The sequence below is a fragment of the Monodon monoceros genome, unplaced genomic scaffold (genome assembly GCF_005190385.1).
Source record: "Monodon monoceros isolate NGI ecotype Baffin Bay Population unplaced genomic scaffold, NGI_Narwhal_1 Super_Scaffold_11, whole genome shotgun sequence".
In the NCBI taxonomy this organism is placed as follows: Eukaryota; Metazoa; Chordata; class Mammalia; order Artiodactyla; family Monodontidae; genus Monodon; species Monodon monoceros.
The window spans coordinates 80,309,126-80,330,375 of NW_021703767.1; the positions used below are offsets into that span (position 1 = coordinate 80,309,126).

The 21,250-nt window shown below is 43.1% G+C and overlaps 1 protein-coding gene across 1 annotated transcript in view; it reads right to left on the reverse strand.

The window, feature by feature from the left end:
* ST6GAL1 (ST6 beta-galactoside alpha-2,6-sialyltransferase 1) overlaps positions 1 to 21,250 on the reverse strand; it is a 140,236-nt gene that overhangs the window by 99,783 nt on the left and 19,203 nt on the right. The window contains exon 2 of the mRNA XM_029213987.1: positions 14,290 to 14,428. The gene's annotated coding sequence lies outside the window, so the exon portion shown is untranslated. The remainder of the gene's footprint in view (positions 1 to 14,289; positions 14,429 to 21,250) is intronic.

The window sequence follows — 21,250 nt, forward strand, 5'->3', positions numbered from 1 at the left end:
GTGGCCCTGAGCTTAGTCTCGGTCCCCATGGGGTCAGCAGCAGCTGTGAATGGTTGGTGATGGGTAACCTCACAGAATAGTCTGGGTTGTTATGGGGGGGGAGAGCACTGGGATGGCCAGGCATCAGGTCAGTCTATAGTCAGGACGCAGCTTAAAGTGAGCTGATCCTATAGAACATTCCACATGGGCCTCTGCAGATCAAGGCTAAGGAATCAGACTCCAAGCCAGAATCACTTCCCCGAGGACGCATCCTCCAATCTCAGACTGGTTCACTCACACAGCACCAGAGAATTGCCTTTACAGAAATCCCACAGTTCATGAGTTTACACTCAGTTGTGTTATTATTAAATTCATATTTGTCTCTCTCTGTAGACCACGTGCTGCATGAGGTCAAGGACTGTAGCTCTGGGGCTCACGGTGCCTAGTACAGAAGCGAGCACACAGCAGGTGCTCATTCTTAAAGTTCATTGGATGCTGAATGAGTGAATGGACAGTCATCTTTGACTGAAGTGGAGCAAGGGATACAGACACCCACTTTCTTTCAGTGCAGCACGGCAGTACAGCTGGGTGTTCACGATTGTTAAGGGCCCCTGTAGAGGAGAGGGAACCAGCGTTCTCTAGGGGGCTAACTCACTACACCACCCCTACTTAGCCCTCCCAATCTATCCACTAGGGATTGTTACTGCCCTGTTTACAGGTGAGGAAACTGAGGCTCTGCACCTGGAACCCAGATCTGTCAGGTTGTTGTGGGAATTAAATGAGTAAATATACATAAAGCACTTAGTACCTCGTACATCATAAGTGCTATATAATTCTCAGCTACCATTATTATTTTCCCCAGCACATTAAAGCTGCCTCTCGATCTGTAAGTGAAAAGAAGAGAAGATTGTGAGCACAGGGAGGGCCTGAGGGCATGGCAGCTTCCCTTGGCACCTCAGACCTCCAAACACTGAGAAAAGTCATCCTGGGTCAGCTCCAGAGGTTTCTCCAGCTCAGCTGCCAGTAAGTACAGATGCTGGCACACGGGGACCAGGGAGGGACAGGGTGGAGAAGAACTTAACCCACAGCCCGGTAAAAAATCAACACTTACAGGTTGCTTGCTCCTCTATGGGAAACAAACAAACAAAAAAACCTCCCCTGGAGAAATACTCAGCTCTATAAAATATCACTTTCCTGGAGCCACCCAGGACAATGAAGAAAGATCCTGTAGCCGGCTAACTGGATCAGAAAACAAGGGAAGCCAGACTTCCAGGGCAGCTCCAGAAATGGTGGGAGGGGGCTATCAGCACTAGGTCCTTTTGCTTCTCACACTTAAGAGGTACAGGCTGGGGTCTAGATTCATACAGCCGACCTGACCTGAGAGCAGAAAGGCTAAGAGTCACACAACTATAGCCACTAGAGAAATGGAAATGAAGACCACAATGAGCTACCACTGCACACCTATTAGAACGGCTAAAATTAAAACAGGACACCCCAAATGCTGGTGAGGACATGGAAAAAGTGGATCTTTCCTACACTGCTGCTGGGAACCGAAAACCGTACAGTCACTGTAGAAAACAATTTGGTAGTTTCTTTAAAAATTAAAAATACACTTGCCATACAACTCAGCCATTGCACTCCTGAGCATTTATCCTGGAAAAATACAGAAAAAACGTTTGGGCTTCTGTTTTTTTGGAAAATTTAAATTTATATGGGCTTCCTCGGTGGCACAGTAATTGGGACTCCGCCAGCCAATGCAGGGGACACAGGTTTGAGCCCTGGTCTGGGAGGATCCCACATGCCGTGGAGCAACTGGGCCCCGTGCGCCGCAACCTCTGGGCCTGTGCTCGAGCCCGTGAGCCACAGCTGCTGAGGTCCGCGCGCCTAGAGCCCGCGCTCCACAACAAGAGAGGCCACTGCAGTGAGAGGCCCGCACGCTGCCGCAAGGAGTGGCCCCTGCTTGCTGCAGCTGGAGAGGGCCTGCGCGCAGCAACAAAGACCCAACGCAGCCAAAAATAAATAAATTTATTTTTAAAAATCAATTAAAAAATTAAGTTTATGGTCACATAAAAACCTGTACACAATTGTTCATAGCAGCTTTATTTGTTATAGTCAAAAACTAGAAACAACTAAAATGTTCTTCATTAGGTCAATAGTGAAACTGTGATGCATCCATACAATGGAATACCACTCATCAGTAAAAAAGAGCAAATTATTGGTACACTCAACAACTCGGACGGACCTGAAGTGCATTATGATGAGTGAAAACAAGCCAGTCTCAGAAGGTTGCATATCATATGACTCTATTTACAGAACACTCTCAAAATGACAAAATTATAGGGATGGGAAAAGGGAGAAAGGGCTGGGCCAGTGTGATGATGAATGGGTAGCATGAGAGAGACCTTTGTGTGGAAGAATAGTTCCATACCTTGATTACCGTGGTGGCTCCACTAATCTAAACATATGAGAAAATGACACAGCTCCACACACATTTGTACTAACCTCAGATTCCTAGTTTTGATATTGTACTATAATTGTATGAGATGAAACCAGTGGAAGAAACTAAAAGAAGGATACACCAGACCTCTCTGTACTATCTTCGCAACTCCCCCTGAATCTATAATTGTTTCCAAATGAAAAGTTAAAAATAAATAAATAAATGAGGTGCACAGCCAGTAAGAGGGCATCTGGGATTCCAGCCCACATCCTTCTACTCCAAAAATCCCAGGGCTCCAATCAAAATGACTTACAATTTGGTATGCACCATGACATTCTGTATCTCCGTGCCTCTGCACACACAAACTTTTACCTAGACTGCCCTTCCCCTGCCTAGCTAACTTATAATTTCCTTTAAGACCCAAGTCACATACCTTTGCATCCTGGAAGCTTCCCTGACTTCCCATGCTAAGATTACTGATCTTCCTTTGTACTTCCTGAGCACAGCACTAGTCAACTGAATTGTAATTCTTAGTTTATGTGTTACTGTCTCCCACCATGTGGAAGCCACAGAACTGGAAAATATATTTGCAATATATTGCAAATTAAAAAACTTGTCTGTAGAATATATAAAGAACTCTTACAATCCAATCATAAGAAGACAATCCAATTTTTTAAATGAACAAAAGATCTGAACAGACATTTCGTCAAAGGAGATATGCAGATGCCAAATAAGCACATGCCAAGATGCTCAACATCATTAATCTTCAGAGAGATGCAAATAAAACCATGAGCTATCACTACCCACCTATTAGAATAGCTAAAATTAAAAAGACTGACCACACCAAGTGTTGACAAGGAAGTGGAGCACCTGAAACACTCATACGCGGCTGGTGGAAGTATAAACTACTACAACTGCTGTAGAAAAAAGCTTGGCAGCTTCTTAAGAAGCTAAACATACACCTACCATATGACCCAGCCATTCTACTCCTAGGTATTCACCCAAAAAGAATGCATATGCCCCCACAAAAGATTTTTCACAAATGCTTATAGTGGCTTTTTTTCAAACTGAACACCTTTTTATTGAAGTATAGTTGATTTACAATGTTGTATTAGCTTCAGGTGTACAGCAGTGATTCAGTTATATGTATATGTATATATATATATGTATATTGTTTTTCAGATTCGTTTCCATTATAGGTTATTACAAGATATTGAATATATATAGTTCCCTGTGCCATACAGTAGGTCCTTGTTGTTTATCTATTTTATATGTAGTAGTTTGTATTTGCTAATCCCAAACTCCTAATTTATCCCTCCCCACACACTTTCCTCTTTGGTAACCATAAATTTGTTTTCTATGCCTGTGAGTCTATTTCTGTTTTGTAAATAAGTTCATTTGTATCATTTTTTTGGATTCTACATGTAAGTGATATCAAATAATATCTGTCTTTCTCTGCCTGACTTATTTCACTTAGTATGATAATCTCTAGGTCCATCCACGTTGCTGCAAATATATATATATATATATATATAGGCTTTATTTTAACAGCCAAAAATTGGGAACAACCCCAAAACTCTGTCAACAGATGAATGGATAAACAAATCTTGGTATTTCCATATGGTGAGACACTATTCAGCAATAAAGAAATGAACTACTGATACACAAACATGGATGAATATCAAAATAATTATGCTGAGTGTAAGAAAAACATATGCTGTATTGTGCTATTTATGTAAAGTTCTAGAAAATGCAAACCAATCTATAGCAATAAAGCAGATTAGTGGTTGCCTAGGGATGGGAGGCAGGACATGGAGAGGGGCAGAAGGGAGGGATTAGGTGAAGGAAGAAACTTGGGAGGTTGATGGTTATGCTCATTAACCTGACTTGTGCGGAGAACTTCATAAGTGTATACATATGTCGAAACTCACCAAATTGTACAATTTAAATATATGCAGGCTTTTGTCTCTCAATTATACCTTAATAGAGCTGCATGGAAAAAAAAATGGGTATCATTTAATAAGCATCTACTTTATGGGAAGAACATTATAAAAATAATTTTTAATCTTCACTCAAAGTAGGTATTATTCAGCCCATTTTACATATGAGGAAACTGAGTCAGAAAGGCGAGGTAGTCATGCAGCTACGGTCAAGCCAGGCTCAAACCCAAATCAAACGTCTTCAAAGCTGGGGCACTCTTCTCTGCATTGTGATGCCTTCCCACAATAGTGACTTTCCAGTGTGAAGACCCCTGTCCTAAGCAAGGCCTCGAGGAGGAATCTGAAAGAATCACTAGGATGCCAGGGGATCTCCGGCATCACTGAGATGACACCCTCTCCCTGCTGGGTTGCCATTGCCACAAATTCCTCTAACAGTCAAGCCCAGCCCATCACAAGTACTGGGCCAGACAGGCTAAGGCAGAGAGTGGGCTGTACCTCCTCCCCAGAACATTCTTCCCTCTACAGCCAGAGTGGTTTGGTGTGACAGACCCTGACCAGACATTCAGAACAGACTCCAGCTCCACTTGTGTCACAGACAAGGCCCTTTCCCTTTCTGGGCCCCCCTCCCTCAGATATAAGACGTGAAGGCCAACCAACTAGCTCTCCAAGGAACTCTTTCAGCCCTAATTCATATTCTGAGGGACCTGCTGAAGTGAGCTTTTCCTCCTTCTGAAGCTGATCATGTGCTACAGATGAAAAGGATTCTAGATTATCTACAAAACTGTACCCTCAGCTCCCCCATAGACCCCAGCTCCACAGGCAAACATACCCAGCCCACTTAGCACCCATCCAAATCGCTCCCTCAGCCACTCCACCTCCTCCCCTCGCCCCGACCCCTCTGCAAGGACCTTCCATAGACCCTGACACACCCTTTGCTGCCTCGTCCCCAGTTTTCAGGGTTCTGGGAACCCTGGGACACACAGAGCAATTCGAGACATAATTTCTCCCTTTTGAATTCTTGCAGGAAAGATTGGAGCCGAGTGGTTACCGGCTAAGGTATGTCATGTACAGTCTTGATGTAGGCAGCTCCTCCCCTGTCCCTTGTCACATCCATGTGCCCAAGGCTGGGCCAGAATCTCTTGCCCAAACAGGCCAGGATATTTGGCTGGGTACACAGCAGGCTTTCAGTAAATATCTATAAAACTGAATTAAATCCCTCTTACCAGAGGAATAATCTCTTGTTTAAACATGGAGGAAAACCAAACAGACCTAACTCGGTACATTCCCCTGCAAAGAGCACTGAGAGTACAGAGGCCGGGAAGCCCCGCCCCCCACCACTCCTCACTGTCTGAGAGGCCTGGGGCCAGGAGAATCCTCCTCACTGCCTGGGGCATCCCATGAATGAGGGGACTACACTTCAGCACTCTGTGGATGCTCCCTCACTCTGATGCTATGTTACTGCACAAGGAACAGCCATTGGGGTTTGAAAGGAACAGTGAAGCTTTTCATAAAGCTCCGAGCACTTTGAGCTGCCGCTGTTCCCATAGCCTCAGAGATGAGGGAAAGGAGCCTGGGGGAACAAGTACTGGGGGGGCAAGTACTTACTATAAAGAACACTCAGGAACTTTGAGAAGCTGCAGAGGGCACAGACAGGCTTAGTTTACATCTCTGTTACTTTTGAATTGTGAAATCTTGGGCAAGTAAGTCTCTTTTACCTCTGAGACGCAGTTTCTACATCTGCCACATGGGGATAGAAATACCCACCTTGTTAGGTCATTGCAGAATTAGAGACCAGATCGCAAGCACAGATCCTGGAACCACCCTGAGATCAATCAACGCCCTTCTCTACCCTTCCTTGTGTATATACACTTTAAAGATCCTCAGATAACATCTTCTCAACTGGTTTCACTGACCTAGAAAGCCAAGCCTCTGATGAGGAAGAAGACTTAACTCCAAGTGCACTGGAGGGGCACGTCATGAAGTGCACTGGGGCTGGGGCAGCAGACACAGGGGAGGGGCTGAGGAGGGGGACACAGGGCTGGCACCTGGAGAACACCCACATGTCCCCGTGCCAGGGACACGCAAAGGTTCAGTGAGCAAGTGGCCTCAGGAGCAGTGCCCGTCTCACCAGCCCATGTCCCTCCCTCCCCTGGAGCACACACCTTCACCTCAGGCACCGATAACCACGGCTGTGTGAACTGCCTTCTTAAAATGAAAGTGTGGCACCAGGTGGCCCCTACAGTCCTTTCCACTTCTGTAATTTTACAAACTACACTTCTACACAGTACACTGGTGCTTAACTGATGCCCTGCCTTCTCCCCATCCCCTCTTTCAAGATACTTAAAGGAGGTTGGGAAAAGGAGCCAGAAGGTTCAGAAAGCAGAGGGAGAGGGCACAGGCGGGGGCTCCATTATGCTAATTTAATTAGCGCTAATCTGCTGACAGCAGGGCCTTGAAGAAAGAGGCTTTTGTTTAAAATTCACATTTGGCAGGAAGTGCCCCTGCTCCGCTAAACCCGCCCCTCCTCCTCCACCCCCACCCCACCATCAAAGCTTGTGAGTCCAAAGCTCTGATTTCAGCCCTGGCTCTCATACCCAGCAGGGCCAGGGCTTCCTTTTCACGCTACTCTTGACTTCTTGATTTTTCCAGGAAGGAAATTTGCCCCAGATGTCGGTCAGTAAATGGAGAGTTTTCATCTGCCCTTATGAAAGGGTGTCAGTAATTCACAGATTTCCCAAGAGGTGAGAGCCAAAAAGGGAAGTGCCAGCCAACTTCACTTCATCAATACACAAAAGGCTTACCAATCAATTAAACCCCCTCCCTCCACAGGCAGGGAAATTCACAATATGAAAAACACTTCATTTTCACTGTCTTATGGGACCTTAACTTATGGAATAATGAGAACAGAACCTCAGTCTTATTCATCTATTCAACTAATGCTTATTGAGCACCTACTGTTCATAGAAGAGAAATCAAGGGATGCACAGGTGAAGGGACTTGCCCCATGCCTCCCAGCATGTCCGGGGTAGAGCAAGCACTGGAACCAGAGGTGTGCTGGTAATCTGAATCTCCAAAACAAAAAAGCCCTGGTTTGCAGCAAAGGCTAATTTCTGTGGTATCAATTTTCCCACTATAGCCAATTTCAGCTCACCAACAATTTACTTTTTAAACATCGTTATTGGAGTATAATTGCTTTATGTTGTTGTGTTAGTTGCTGCCGTATAACAAAGTGAATCAGCTATACGTATACATATGTCCCCATATCTACTCCCTTTGGTCACTCCCTCCCACCCTCCCTGTCCCACCCCTCTAGGTGGTCACAAAGCACCCAGCTGATTTCCCTGTGCTGCTTCCCACTAGCTATCTATTTTACATTTGGTAGTGTATATATATCTATGCTAGTGTCTCACTTCGTCCCAGCTTACCCTTCCCCCTCCCCGTGTCCTCAAGTCCATTCTCTACATCTGGGTCGTTATGCCTGTCCTGCCCCTAGGTTCTTCAGAACCATTTTTTTTTTTTTTTTTTAGATTCCATATATATGTGTTAGCATACGGTATTTGTTTTTCTCTTTCTGACTTACTTCAATCTGTATGAGACTCTAGGTCCATCCACCTCACTACAAATAACTCAATTTCGTTTCTTTTACAGCTGAGTAATATTCCATCATATATATGTGCCACATCTTCTTTATCCATTCATCTGTCAATGGACACTTGCTTCCATGTCCTGGCTACTGTAAATAGTGTGAAATGAACACTGAGGTACATGACTCTTTCTGAATTATGGTTTTCTCAGGGTATGTGCCCAGCAGTGGGATTGCTGGGTCGTATGGTAGTTCTATTTTTAGTTTTTGAAGGAACCTCCATACTGTTCTCCATAGTGGCTCTATCAATTTACATTCCCACCAACAGTGCAAGAGGGTTCCCTTTTCTCCACACCCTCTCCAGCATTTGTTGTTTGTAGATTTTCGGATGATGCCCATTCTAACTGGTGTGAGGTGATACCTCATTGTAGTTTTGATTTGCATTTCTCTAATGATTAATGACGTTGAGCATTCTTTCATGTGTTTGTTGGCAATCTGTATGTCTTCTTTGGAGGAATGTCTATTTAGGTCTTCTGCCCATTTTTGGATTGGGTTGTTTGTTTTTCTGATATTGAGCTGCATGAGCTCCATGTATATTTTGGAGATTAATCCTTTGTCAGTTGCTTCGTTCACAAATATTTTCTCTCATTCTGAGGGTTGTTTTTTTGTCTTGTTTATGGTTTCCTTTGCTGTGCAAAAGCTTTTAAGTTTCATTAGGTCCCATTTGTTTATTTTTGTTTTCATTTCCATTTCTCTAGGAGGTGGGTCAAAAAGGATCTTGCTGTGATTTATATCATAGAGTGTTCTGCCTATATTTTCCACTAAGAGTTTTATAGTGTCTGGCCTTACATTTAGGTCTTTAATCCATTTTGAGTTTATTTTTTATACGGTGTTAGGGAGTGTTCTAATCTTATTCTTTTACATGTAGCTGTCCAGTTTTCCCAGCACCACTTACTGAAGAGGCTGTCTTTTCTCCATTGCATATTCTTGCCTCCTTTATCAAAGACAACGTGACCATATGTGCATGGGTTTATCTCTGGGCTTTCTATCCTGTTCCATTGATCTATATTTCTATTTTTGTGCCAGTACCATACTGCCTTGATTACGGTACCTTTGTAGTATAGTCTGAAGTCAGGGAGCCAGATTCCTCCAGCTCCATTTTTCTTTCTCAAGAATGCTTTGGCTATTCGGGGTCTTTTGTGTTTCCATACAAATTATGAAATGTTTTGTTCTAGTTCTGTGAAAAATGCCATTGGTAATTTGATAGGGATTGCACTGAATGTGTAGATTGCTTTGGGTAGTAGGGTCATTTTTCACAATGTTGATTCTTCCAATTCAAGAAAATGGTATATCTCTCCATTTGTTTGTATTGTCTTTAATTTCTTTCATCAGTGTCTTATAGTTTTCTGCATACAGGTCTTTTGTCTCCTTAGGTAGGTTTATTCCTAGATATTTTATTCTTTCTGTTACAATGGTAAATGGAAGTGTTTCCTAATTTCTCTTTCAGATTTTTCATCATTAGAATATAGGAATGCAAGAGATTTCTGTGCATTAATTTTGTATCCTGCTACTTTGCCAAATTCATTGATTGGCTCTAGTAATTTTCTGGTAGCATCTTTAGGATTCTCCATGTGAAGTATCATGTCATCTGTAAATAATGACAGTTTGACTTCTTCTTTTACGATTTGAATTCCATTTATTGCTTTTTCTTCTCTGATTGCTGTGGCTAAAACTACCAAAACTATGTTGAATAATAACAGTGAGAGTGGGCAACCTTGTCTTGTTCCTGATCTTAGAGGAAATGGTTTCAGTTTTTCACCATTGAGGACGATGTTGGCTGTGGGTTTGTCATATATGGCCTTTATTATGTTGAGGGAGGTTCCCTCTATGCCTATTTTCTGGAGAGTTTTCATCATAAATGGGTGTTGAAATTTTTCAAAAGCTTCTTCTGCATCTATTGAGATTATCATATGATTTTTACCCTTCAGTTTGTTAGTATGGTGTATCACATTGATTGATTTGTGTATATTGAAGAATCCTTGCATTCCTGGGATAAATCCCACTTGATCATGGTGTATGATCTTTTTAGTGTGCTGTTGGATTCTGTTTGCTAGTATTCTGTTGAGGATTTTTGCATCCATGTTCACCAGTGATATTGTCCTGTAGTTTTCTTTTTTTGTGATGTCTTTGTCTGGTTTTGGTATCAGGGTGATGGTGGCCTCGCACAATGAGTTTGGGAGTGTTCCTCCCTCTGCTATATTTTGGAAGAGTTTGAGAAGGATAGGTGTTAGCTCCTCTCTAAATGTTTGATAGAATTCACCTGTGAAGCCATCTGTCCTGGGCTTTTGTTTGTTGGAAGATTTTTAATCACAGTCTCAATTTCAGTGCTTGTGATTGGTCTGTTTATATTTTCTGTTTCTTCCTGGTTCAGTCTCAGGAGGTTGTGCTTTTACAAGAATTTGTCCATTTCTTCCAGGTTGTCCATTTTATTGGCATAGAGTTGCTTGTAGTAATCTCTCATGATCCTTTGTATTTCTGCAGTGTCAGTTGTCACTTCTCCTTTTTCATTTCTGATTCTATTGATTTGAGTCATCTCCCTTTTTTTCTTGATGAGTCTGGCTAGTGGTTTATCAATTTTGTTTATCTTCTCAAAGAACCAGCTTTTAGTTTTATTGATATTAGGTATTGTTTCCTTCATTTCTTTTTCATTTATTTCTGATCTGATCTTTATGATTTCTTTCCTTCTGCTAACTTCGGGGGTTTTTTTGTTCTTCTTGTCTAATTGCTTTAGGTGTAAGGTTAGGTTGTTTTTTTGAGATGTTTCTTGTTCTTGAGGTAGGATTGTATTGCTGTAAACTTCCCTCTTAGAACTGCTTTTGCTGCACCCCATAGGTTTTGGGTCGTCGTGTTTTCATTGTCATTTGTTTCTACGTATTTTTTGATTTCCTCTTTGATTTCTTTAATGATCTCTTGGTTATTTAGTAGCATATTGTTTAGCCTACATGTGTTTGTATCTTTTACATTTTTTTTCCTATAATTGATATCTAGTCTCATACCGTTATGGTCAGAAAAGATACTTGATACAATTTCAATTTTCTTAAATTTACCAAGGCTTGATGTGAGACCCAAGATATGATCTATCCTGGAGAATAGAGCACTTGAGAAGAAAGTGTATTCTGTTGTTTTTGGATGGAATGTCCTATAAATATCAATTAAGTCCATCTTCTTTAATGTGTCATTTAAAGCTTGTTTCCTTACTTATCTTCATTTTGGTTGATCTGTCCATTGTTGAAAGTGGGGTTTTAATGTCCCCTACGATTATTGTGTTACTGTCGATTTCCCCTTTTATGGCTGTTAGCATTTGCCTTATGTATTGAGGTGCTCCTATGTTGGGTGCATAAATATTTACAATTGTTATATCTCCTTCTTGGATCGATCCCTTGATCATTATGTAGTGTCCTTCTTTGTCTCTTATAATAGTCTTTATTTTAAAGTCTATTTTGTCTGATATGCAAATTGCTACTCCAGCTTTCTTTTGATTTCCATTTGCATGGAATATCTTTTTCCATCCCCTCACTTTCAGTCTGTATGTGTCCCTAGGTCTGAAGCGGGTCTCTTGTAGACAGCATATATATGGGTCTTGTTTTTGTATCCGTTCAGCCAGTCTATGTCTTTTGGTTGGAGCATTTAATCCATTTACATTTAAGGTAATTGTCGATATGTATGTTACTATTACCATTTTCTTAATTGTTTTGGGTTTGTTCTTGTAGGTCTTTTCCTTCTCTTGTGTTTCCTGCCTAAAGAAGTTCCTTTAGCATTTGTTGTAAAGCTGGCTTCGTGGTGCTGAATTCTCTTAGCTCTTGCTTGTCTGTAAAGATTTTAATTTCTCTGTCGAATCTGAATGAGATCCTTGCTGGGTAGAGTAATCTTGGTTGTAGGTTTCTCCCTTTCATCACTTTAAATATGTCCTGCCACTCCCTTCTGGCCTGCAGAGTTTCTGCTGAAAGATCACCTGTTAACCTTATAGGGATTCCCTTGTATGTTATTTGTTGCTTTTCCCTTGCTGCTTTTAATATTTTTTTCTTTGTAGTTAATTTTTGATAGTTTGATTAATGTGTCTTTGTGTGTTTCTCCTTGGATTTATCCTGTATGAGACTCTCTGTGCATCCTGAATTTGATTGACTATTTCCTTTCCCATGTTAGGGAAGTTTTCAACTATACTCTCTTCAAATATTTTCTCAGACCCTTTCTTTTTCTCTGCTTCTTCTGGGACCCCTATAATTAGAATGTTTTTTCTTTATTCTGCTCTGAAGTAGTTATTTCCACTATTTTATCTTCCAGGTCACTTATCCGTTCTTCTGCCTCAGTTATTCTGCTATTGATCCCATCCCGAGAATTTTTAATTTCATTTATTGTGTTGTTCATCATTGTTTGTTTGCTCTTTAGTTCTTCTAGGTCCTTGTTAAACATTTCTTGTATTTTCTCCAGTCTATTTCCAATTTTGGATTTACTCTCCAAAATACTGTCATTACTCTGAATTCTTTTTCAGGTAGACTGCCTATTTCCTCTTTACTTGTTTGGTTTGGTGGGTTTTTACCTTGCTCCTTCATCTGCTGTGTATTTCTCTGTCTTCTCATTTTGTTTAACTTACTGTGATTGGGGTCTCCTTTCCACAGGTTGCAGGTTCGTAGTTCCCGTTGGTTTTGGTGTCTGCCTCCAGTGGGTGAGGTTGGTTCAGTGGGTTGTATAGGCTTCCTGGTGGAGGGGACTGGTGCCTGTGTTCTGGTGGATGGGGCTGGATCTTGTCTTTCTGGGGGGCAGGGCTGTGTCCAGTGGTGTGTTTTGGGGTGTCTGCGAACTTAGTATGATTTTGGGCAGCCTCTCTGTTAATAAGTGGGGTTGTATCCCTGTCTTCCTAGTCGACTGGCATATGTCCAGCACTGGGGCTTGCTGGCCATCAGGTGGAGCTGGGTCTTAGCACTGAGATGGAGATCTCTGGGAGAGCTCTTGCTGATTGATATTACATGGTGCCGGGATGTCTCTGGTGTTCCAATGTCCTGAACTCAGCTCTCCCACATCAGAGGCTCGGGCGTGACACCAGGCTGGAGTACCAAGACCCTCTCAGCCACACGGCTCTTTTGGGAAGTCTGAGGTCTTCTGCCAGCGTTCAGTAGGTGTTCTGTAAGAGTTGTTCCATATGTTGATGTAGTTTTGATGTATTTGTGGGGAGGAAGGTGATCTCCACATCTTACTCCTCTGCCATCTCTCTCTGGGCTTCTATATTCCCTCAGGGATGCGGCTCTGGAGGGTGTGGGTCACTTCTTCCATGAGTCCGCTGTGGAGAAGCTTGAGGGCACCCAGCATCTCTTGAAGATGCAAAACCAGCACAGTGGCTGTGCCCTCTTCCAGGACATGCAAAAGCTGTCCCAAGATGAACTGGGCAAAACCCTGGATGTTAAGGAGCCTGCCATGGCCATGGAAAAGAACCTGAGCCAGGCCCTTGAAGACCTGCATGCCCTGTATCCTCTATTTTATTTATTTATTTTTGGCTGTGTTGGGTCTTCATTGTTGTGTGCAGGGTTTCTCTAGTTGCTGCAAGCTGAGGCTACTCTTCGTTGCAGTGCGCGTGCTTCTCGTTGCGGTGGCTTCTCTTGCTGCGAAACACGGACTCTAGGCACACAGGCTTCAGTAGTTGTGGCATGAGGGCTCAGTAGTTGTGGCTCGCGGGCTCTAGAGCGTAGGCTCAGTAGTTGTGACACATGGGCTTAGTTGCTCCGTGGCATGTGGGATCTTCCCGGACCAGGGATCAAACCCATGTCCCCTGCATTGGCAGTGGACTCTTAACCACTGTGCCACCAGGGATGTCCCTTAAAGTCATTTTTCAGTGAGCTTAATGGAATGTTTTCCAACAACCTCCCCACGTAATTTCTGTCACTCTATCTTCCTTGGATAGGAGAGAGAGAGAGAGAGAGAGAGAGAGTGTGTTTGTGTTTCCTGAAAGTTTGACTTCCCTTGCAGAACAGAGCAGCTGCACCAACGTTAAGCATTCCCCTGAATCTGGTGCAGGCTTACCTGGAGGATAAATTCATTCCCTTTGGAGTTCAAATTTCACCAGCAATTGAAAAAATACAACATCCTGTTAAGATTCCAAAAGACCTAGTCTGAAAAATCAAAACCTCTTTAGCCACCAAATGACCTTGCCTCCGATTGGGCTGAGATGGAAGCCGATGGTTTGAACCAGAAACGACTGCCCCTTCTTTCCTGAGCCTGAGAAGAGGAGGTTTTCACCACCCCACAACAGGAGGCATTCTGCCCTCTCTGTCCCCAAGCTGGGATTCGAGTGCTCTTACCTCAGCGCTGGGACAGAGGCCTTGCCCCAGGGCTTGGGCAGGTTCAAGTGGACCAGTTCATTTCAGCTGCGGTCCAGAACTTCACTGCTTCTCTCTAAGCTGCTCTTTGCAGATCTCTACACAGTTCACTCTACTCTGCCTGCAGGAAGTTAAAAAAAAAAACAAAGCCAAGTTGGCAGCTAAGCATCAGAGGCACATATGTTAATACACGCAGCAGGGTAAACACCCTCGCTCCTCCCACCCCTGGTCACTCCCGCCACTTCAGAACCCCTTCCAGAACTACAGCCTCCTTCCCAGGGCTCAACCTGGCCATCTGTTCACCCAGACCTACCCCTTCTGGGGCTGAGCAATTTCACAGTGAGCTGCAGATGAAGTAAAGCAAACTCTACTACAATCACTTAATCCTTGTGCTACTTGCTATTATTGGTAAGAAAAGCAAGGGTAAGAAAGCAACAGTTCTGGCCCTGAGTCTTGTGTTTATCTAAGGCTTGTGGACAACTGATGTCCATTAACAAATGCATCCAACTTGGTCTCCCTTTGACCTGTAGTATTTTGTTTATAATGTTACAAATGTGAATTCAGTTCCGAATTTATTGGAGGAAGATTTTTAACTGAACCTAAATTTTCAACCTGTGTATTATTGTGGCTGGCTGGGTGGATAGCGTTTGTTTTTAAAGCACCTGTTGTTTTTCTTAGTGCCAAAGAAATGTATGTTTAATCTAAAAATTTTAGAAAATATAATTGTCAAAAGAAGGAAAAAGTCACCCACTCTTCTCCACCCCAGATGACTACAGATAACACACCATTCCTGGTCTTTGTTTTTTGTTTTTTAACATTTATTTATTTATTTGCCTGTGCTGGGCCTTAGTTGCAGCATGCAGGGATCTTCACTGCACATGCGGGGATCTAATTCCCTGACCAGGGATCAAACCCTGGCCCCCTGCATTGGGAGCACGGGGTCTCAGCCACTGGACCACCAGGCAAGTCCCCCCTTCCTGGTTTTATTTTGTTATCCAGATTTTTTACAAGGATCCAATAAAGCTAGACATGATTTAGTAGTCTTCTGCAGCATCATTTGGTTAGCTGTAGTATATGCCCCTGTGCTCAAAGGCTGGACAATTAAGTCATCTTCAACTTTTTTTGCATATTACAAATAGTACGTAAAACTAAATCTTTGGGGGAAATCCATGGTTATTTCCTTAAGAATCAGTCTTAGAAATCAAATTGCAGGGTCAAAGAGTTTCCAAATTTCTCAGGCTTTTGAACAGTCTTGGCAGGCTATCTCCAGGACTACTATACCATATAAACTCCCAGCAGTGGAAAACTCTCCCCTTCCTCTAATGCTCCTCTCCTCCAGTCCCTCCCTCACACACATTCTTGCTCACCGTGTGTAACGTTTCTAGTGGAAATGAGTTAGAGTTCTGGGAGTCTGAGTTTTCATACTTCATGCTCACACTCAGCTCAGCCCAAGGTTAAGACAAGATCTATGATGAGAAAATGAGCTCCCCTAATCAAGTTTTGGTGGGGGGGGGGTTGTGCATAAGTAAGAATTGGTAAAGAGGGAAAAAGTGAGAAATCCACTAAGGAAGAGAGAAGGAGTGGTAATACGCAAGGATGGTGTCCAGGAGAAAGAGACCCTGAGATGCTAAGAGAAACAAGAGCCATCCCGTGAGACCACAGATGCTTACGGGAACTGACATCAGATGAAACTAAAGGTGAAGTGAGCCATTTGAGGGGTTGCAAATGTTAAGATTTCACAAAGATTCAGGGCAGAATAGAGCAAACAACAAAGGCATCAGGTGAGATGGAAAAATAATAAGTCACTTGTGGCATCTGGGCACTTTGCTGCTGTCTATAATTAATGCCAGCAAAACACCAGGAGCCAGAGTCACTGTGGGGAAAGTGGGCCAGGCCAGGAAGAGGTCTCTACCTGCAAACAGAGCTGAGCTGGTGGCCACGTGGGAGGCTGCCAGTAAAGAGCCTTCCCCAGAGAAGAGGAGCAAAGTGCCCCCGGGATGGGGGGACTACGGGGCTGGTGACCCACCTGCCTCATTAACACAAAGCAGGTCCCCACTCTCCATCTCTCTCTAGCCAGCCTCTGCCTTTTGCTCTAGGCCAAACCTTCAGTGAGAAATGGATAATTCACCGAGTAATTTGTCTAAACAGACTGAATGGATTTCTGTGGCCCTGTGACCCAGGCAAAGACCCTGGGGACCCAAATCTCATGTTCCTTCCCAGCTGCTCCCCCCACCACCACTCCACCCCATGTACCGTGCACTCCAGCCACACAGAAATCTGCAGACTAATGAGGAAATGCAGGGTCCCATTAGTGTTTTTTAAATCCTTTGGAAGATGGCTTGTAGACCTCCAATATTACTCAAATAGGCAAGTCATTCTACCTGCCTACCCTGCTGCTACCCCACCCACTCACACACTTGGGCTTCTGCTTATGGACAAAGGGTGGAATTCTGACCTAAAAGCAACTCAGTGTACAATGGAGAAAAGACAGTCTCTTCAGTAAGTGGTGTTGGGAAAGCTGGACAGACACACATAAATCAATGAAATTAGAATACTCCCTCACACCATACACAAAAAAAACTCAGAATGGCTTAAAGGCTTAAATATAAGACATGACACCATAAAACTCCTAGAAGAGAACATAGGCAAAACATTCTCTGACATAAATGATAGCAATGTTTTCTTAGGTCAGTCTCCCAAGGCAATAGAAATAAAAGCAAAAATAAACAAATGGGACCTAATCAAACTTATAAGCTTTTGCACAGCAAAGGCAACCATAAACAAAAGGAAAAGACAACCTATGGACTGGGCGAAAATATTTGCAAACGATGTGACCAACAAAGGCTTAATTTCCAAAATACATAAACAGCTCATACAATTCAATAACAACAAGAACAAAAAATAAAACCCAATCAAAAAATGGGCAGAATGGGCTTCCCTGGTGGCACAGTGGTTGAGAGTCTGCCTGCCGATGCAGGGCACACGGGTTCGTGCCCCGGTCAGGGAAGATCCCACATGCTGCGGAGCGGCTGGGCCCGTGAGCCATGGCCACTGAGCCTGCGCGTCCGGAGCCTGTGCTCCGCAACGGGAGAGGCCACAACAGTGAGAGGCCCGCGTACCGCAAAAAAAGAAAATGAGGAAAGGGGGCTGAGGGAGGGAGGGATAAATTAGGAGTTTGGGATTAGCAGATACAAACTACTATATATAAAATAGATAAATAACAAGGTCCTACTGTATAGCATAGGGAACTATATTCAATATCCTCTAAGAAACCATAATGGAAAAGAATATGAAAAAGGATATATATATATATATATATATATATACACATATAGATGAATCACTCTGCTATACACCAGAACTAATACAACATCGTAAATCAACTATACGTCAATATAAATAAACAAACAAATGAAAGCAACTCACCCATAAATAAGGGAACTGGTGGTAGACCCAGTTCCCTTAAAGGAAAGGTAGTGGGCACAATATGAGAAGCAAATGCCATGCACAAGATCAGGTGATGGGGTTGCGAGGCCCTGCAGAAGGAAAGCAAGCTGGTCTTACAAAGAGAACAGGGCAGAGGCCTGCGGAGAGGCAAACAGGAAACCGTGCAGCCCAGAGAAGGCAGATGGTTAGGAACTTTCCAGTGGCTTTGAGGCTCGTCTGTACTTCCTATTTTTGTTCCTGTAAGCATTCCCTGAATCCCTTCAACAGACCTCTGAAGAGCTTGGTTTAGACCGGCACAAGGGTCCCAGCTGCCTCTGACTCACTAAAAGCCGTATGGGGCTGTGAGACCAGAGGGGCTCTCCCATGATCCAGTGAGTGGCTTTGTGATAGGGCGTTAGCCATCTATTGTGGCTGCTCAAAAGCCTTTTTTTTTTAACTTTCTTCCAAACGTTGTGGCTGGGCTTTTGATAGATGAGGTAACGGGAAAGGACAGCTCTGGATTGCAAGTGTATCTTGTGCATTGCAGAAACATGAGAAATAAACAATAGCAGAGCTGTAGAAACTTCAGGTTTTTCTATTGTATTATAAGAATTTTCTATTAAGTGGCTTATACCAACACTTCCTATCACCCTATGAGTGCTACACATTCGATCCAAGGGTCTTCTTACATCCCCCTTGTCTCTGAGCCCCCTATGGACTCATGTGCTTCCTTGTAGTTTTAATACAGCACCCATTTAATGCAGGACACCACTTCTGCTCCCTGACCTCCCTCCTACCCTGCAAGGGTCACTGGCTTGACATCAAGATGTAGTTTCACTACTCTCCCTGAGCCGAAGTTTCACCCACCTCCTTCCTCATACTCAGGGTCTGTTCTCTGCTTGTTCTCCCCCTGCCATCACTCCTGCCCGCAAGGTCTTCACACCTTATAGTCCCTGGCAGCTTCTCAGCTAATCCCCTTCCTCCTCTGTGCTCAGTCAGACCCAGAAGCACCCAAACATGACTCTAAGGAAGAGAGCAGACACTTGAGAGGCTGCCTTGTCCTCATGAACTTCCTCATGCCCCCAGCAAGCATTTCCTTCAGAGGTACACTGTGTGAGGCCCTCACCCCAGACCAGAGCCAGGATTTAGAGACCCCACCCAGATCCAAAGAAGTTCATAAAATGAGCCAAGAACACACACTAAGAACTTCACACCCTAGCATCCCCACTGGTAAGTATCCTCCTGGCAAGACCATTACTAAAGGACTCAGTTTTGAGTGAGAGAATGGGTTAACTTGTCACAGAGTTAGGGCCCTGGCCCCAGGTCCCTGGCTTAAATGGGCAATCACCACAAGCACACAGGAACCTTGGGGTAAAAGATAATCCTGTTAACCCTGGATCCATTCATCCACATTATCTGAGATGTGAGCAATTGTTCTGATTGTGTTTGGACTTGGAAGCTAAGTGAGCTAAGAGCTTTTATCAATCCTTGGGCCTAAAACATTCCAGGATCTGGGTCACTACAAGTTTGCTGAGCCCTGCAGTCCAATCAGAAGGCACTACACCCAAGATGCTGTAAGAACTTCTGTTAAAATCAGCAGACTTCATGGATTATTTCCGTGGGTTAGGGGAGAGCTAGGCCAAGCTCTTTCAATAAAAGAGCTGAAATTAAATTTGAGTTGAGCACTGAACACACAGGTTCTGACAAAAAGAGAAATGGCGTAGGAAGTTATTTTCAAAGAACCAGAAAGGGGAAGTTCTTCTGCCACTGCCATATGCAAAGTATCCAAAGGAGGGTGCTCTAGCTCAGAACTTGGACTGTGTTGTCACTATATTGTTTGTAGCGAACAGTCACTCCATTTTGACTGTGCTTATTTCCGGTGCCAGTGTGGATATGTGGGGCGACGCTAAGCCCTCTGCATACATGATTTCAGGCCCTGTCCCACCCCCCCACCCCCCTAATTTCTGCTACTCAAATGCAACAACTTTCAACTCTTTTATCTATTTCTGGGGTTACATCAGTGCGTCTAAATAGCATGCTTATATGGCTCTGTTTTTTCAATGTTAGATATTATCTACTGACTTCCTATTACAGAAAATGAGGATTTAGTTCTCTTTTACCACACCCCACATAACTCTTCTCCGTCCCACATTCTCCTAATAGCTTTAGACTGTTTTTTTTATTAAGTCAGCATCAGAAGTTACATTATTATGACCAGATAAATTGTTGTTCACACCTGAACCATGGAGCCATGTGGTGTGTTTTGATTAATTCCTTTTGTGTACATTCCGTGTAAGTCCTACTATTCAGATGTTGAACTTCTTAGAATGATCCTTTCTTATTTTTCACTTCATAGCCTTTTTTTGTTTGACTTCCTACAAGATTTCTTCAACTTCATATTCCAAACCCTCTCCCGATTCATTTATTTCTGCTAACATACTTTTAATTTCCAAGAGTTCTCTCTTATTCTCTGAATACTCCTTTTATTGCACAGTCTTTATTAATGGAATATCTTCACTTGTCTCTATGATACTTTTATGTTGCTGTTGTTGTTATTTGTATCTTTTGGTTTCTTTCATATTTCAAACTTTCTCAGAAGTCGGTTGATCTCTACCTTAAATTTAAAAGTGAGACACTGGGAACTCTCCAGCGGTCCAGTGGTTAGGACTCCACACTTTCACTGGGAAGGGCGCAGGTTCGACCCCTAGTCAGGGAACTAAGATCCCACAAGCCGCACGGCCAAAAAAAAAGAGAGAGAGAAGGAAAAAAAAGAAGAAAAGTGATACAATAAAAAGTTGACCAGAACCTCTGTGTGCTTGGGCAGGGCTGCTGGACTGGTGGGCCTTAACAGAGGGGGATTGAAAATAATCTCTCCATTTTATTTGAAGAACTGTAAATATCAATATCTATAGGCCTTTCCTCTTAGGCTGTTAAATTTAATCATAGGCTAATCTCATGACTAGGGAAATCTCATAACCCAAGCTTGCCAGCACTGTTGGAAACAACAAAAAAGGAAGGTTGGGGAAGGGGTGGTCTCATTGTTCAGTGTGTAGACTTTTATGCATGCCCTCTGTTTTAGAATGGCATCTCATGCATGCCCTCCTCAGCTTGGCCTGCTGTGCTTGATCTTAATCAGATCGTAAAATTGAGTCTGTTCCTGGAAAGGTCCTTAAAATAAATTGTAGTTACCAGGAAAAAATTTTTTTTATTTTTTTTTAGGCATACTTTCAAATGCCAGACATTTAGGAAAGCATTAACACAGGTTCACAACCACATATCAGGAATCTTTGGGGGCCTGATAAGTGTCAGAACTCACAATTCTTCCTATTTTAGAAAAGCAATATGTTGCCTAAAGACCTGCAGCAGTAGCAGGGCAACTCTCCATAATTACATGGATTAATATTTCTGCAACAAAACAATAAATATTTTAACCAAGTACGTTAAACAAGGATTTATAAATAGCCTCACATTAGTCCAGATCAGGTTTTGCCACCAAATGGGTTAAGAATAAAATGTA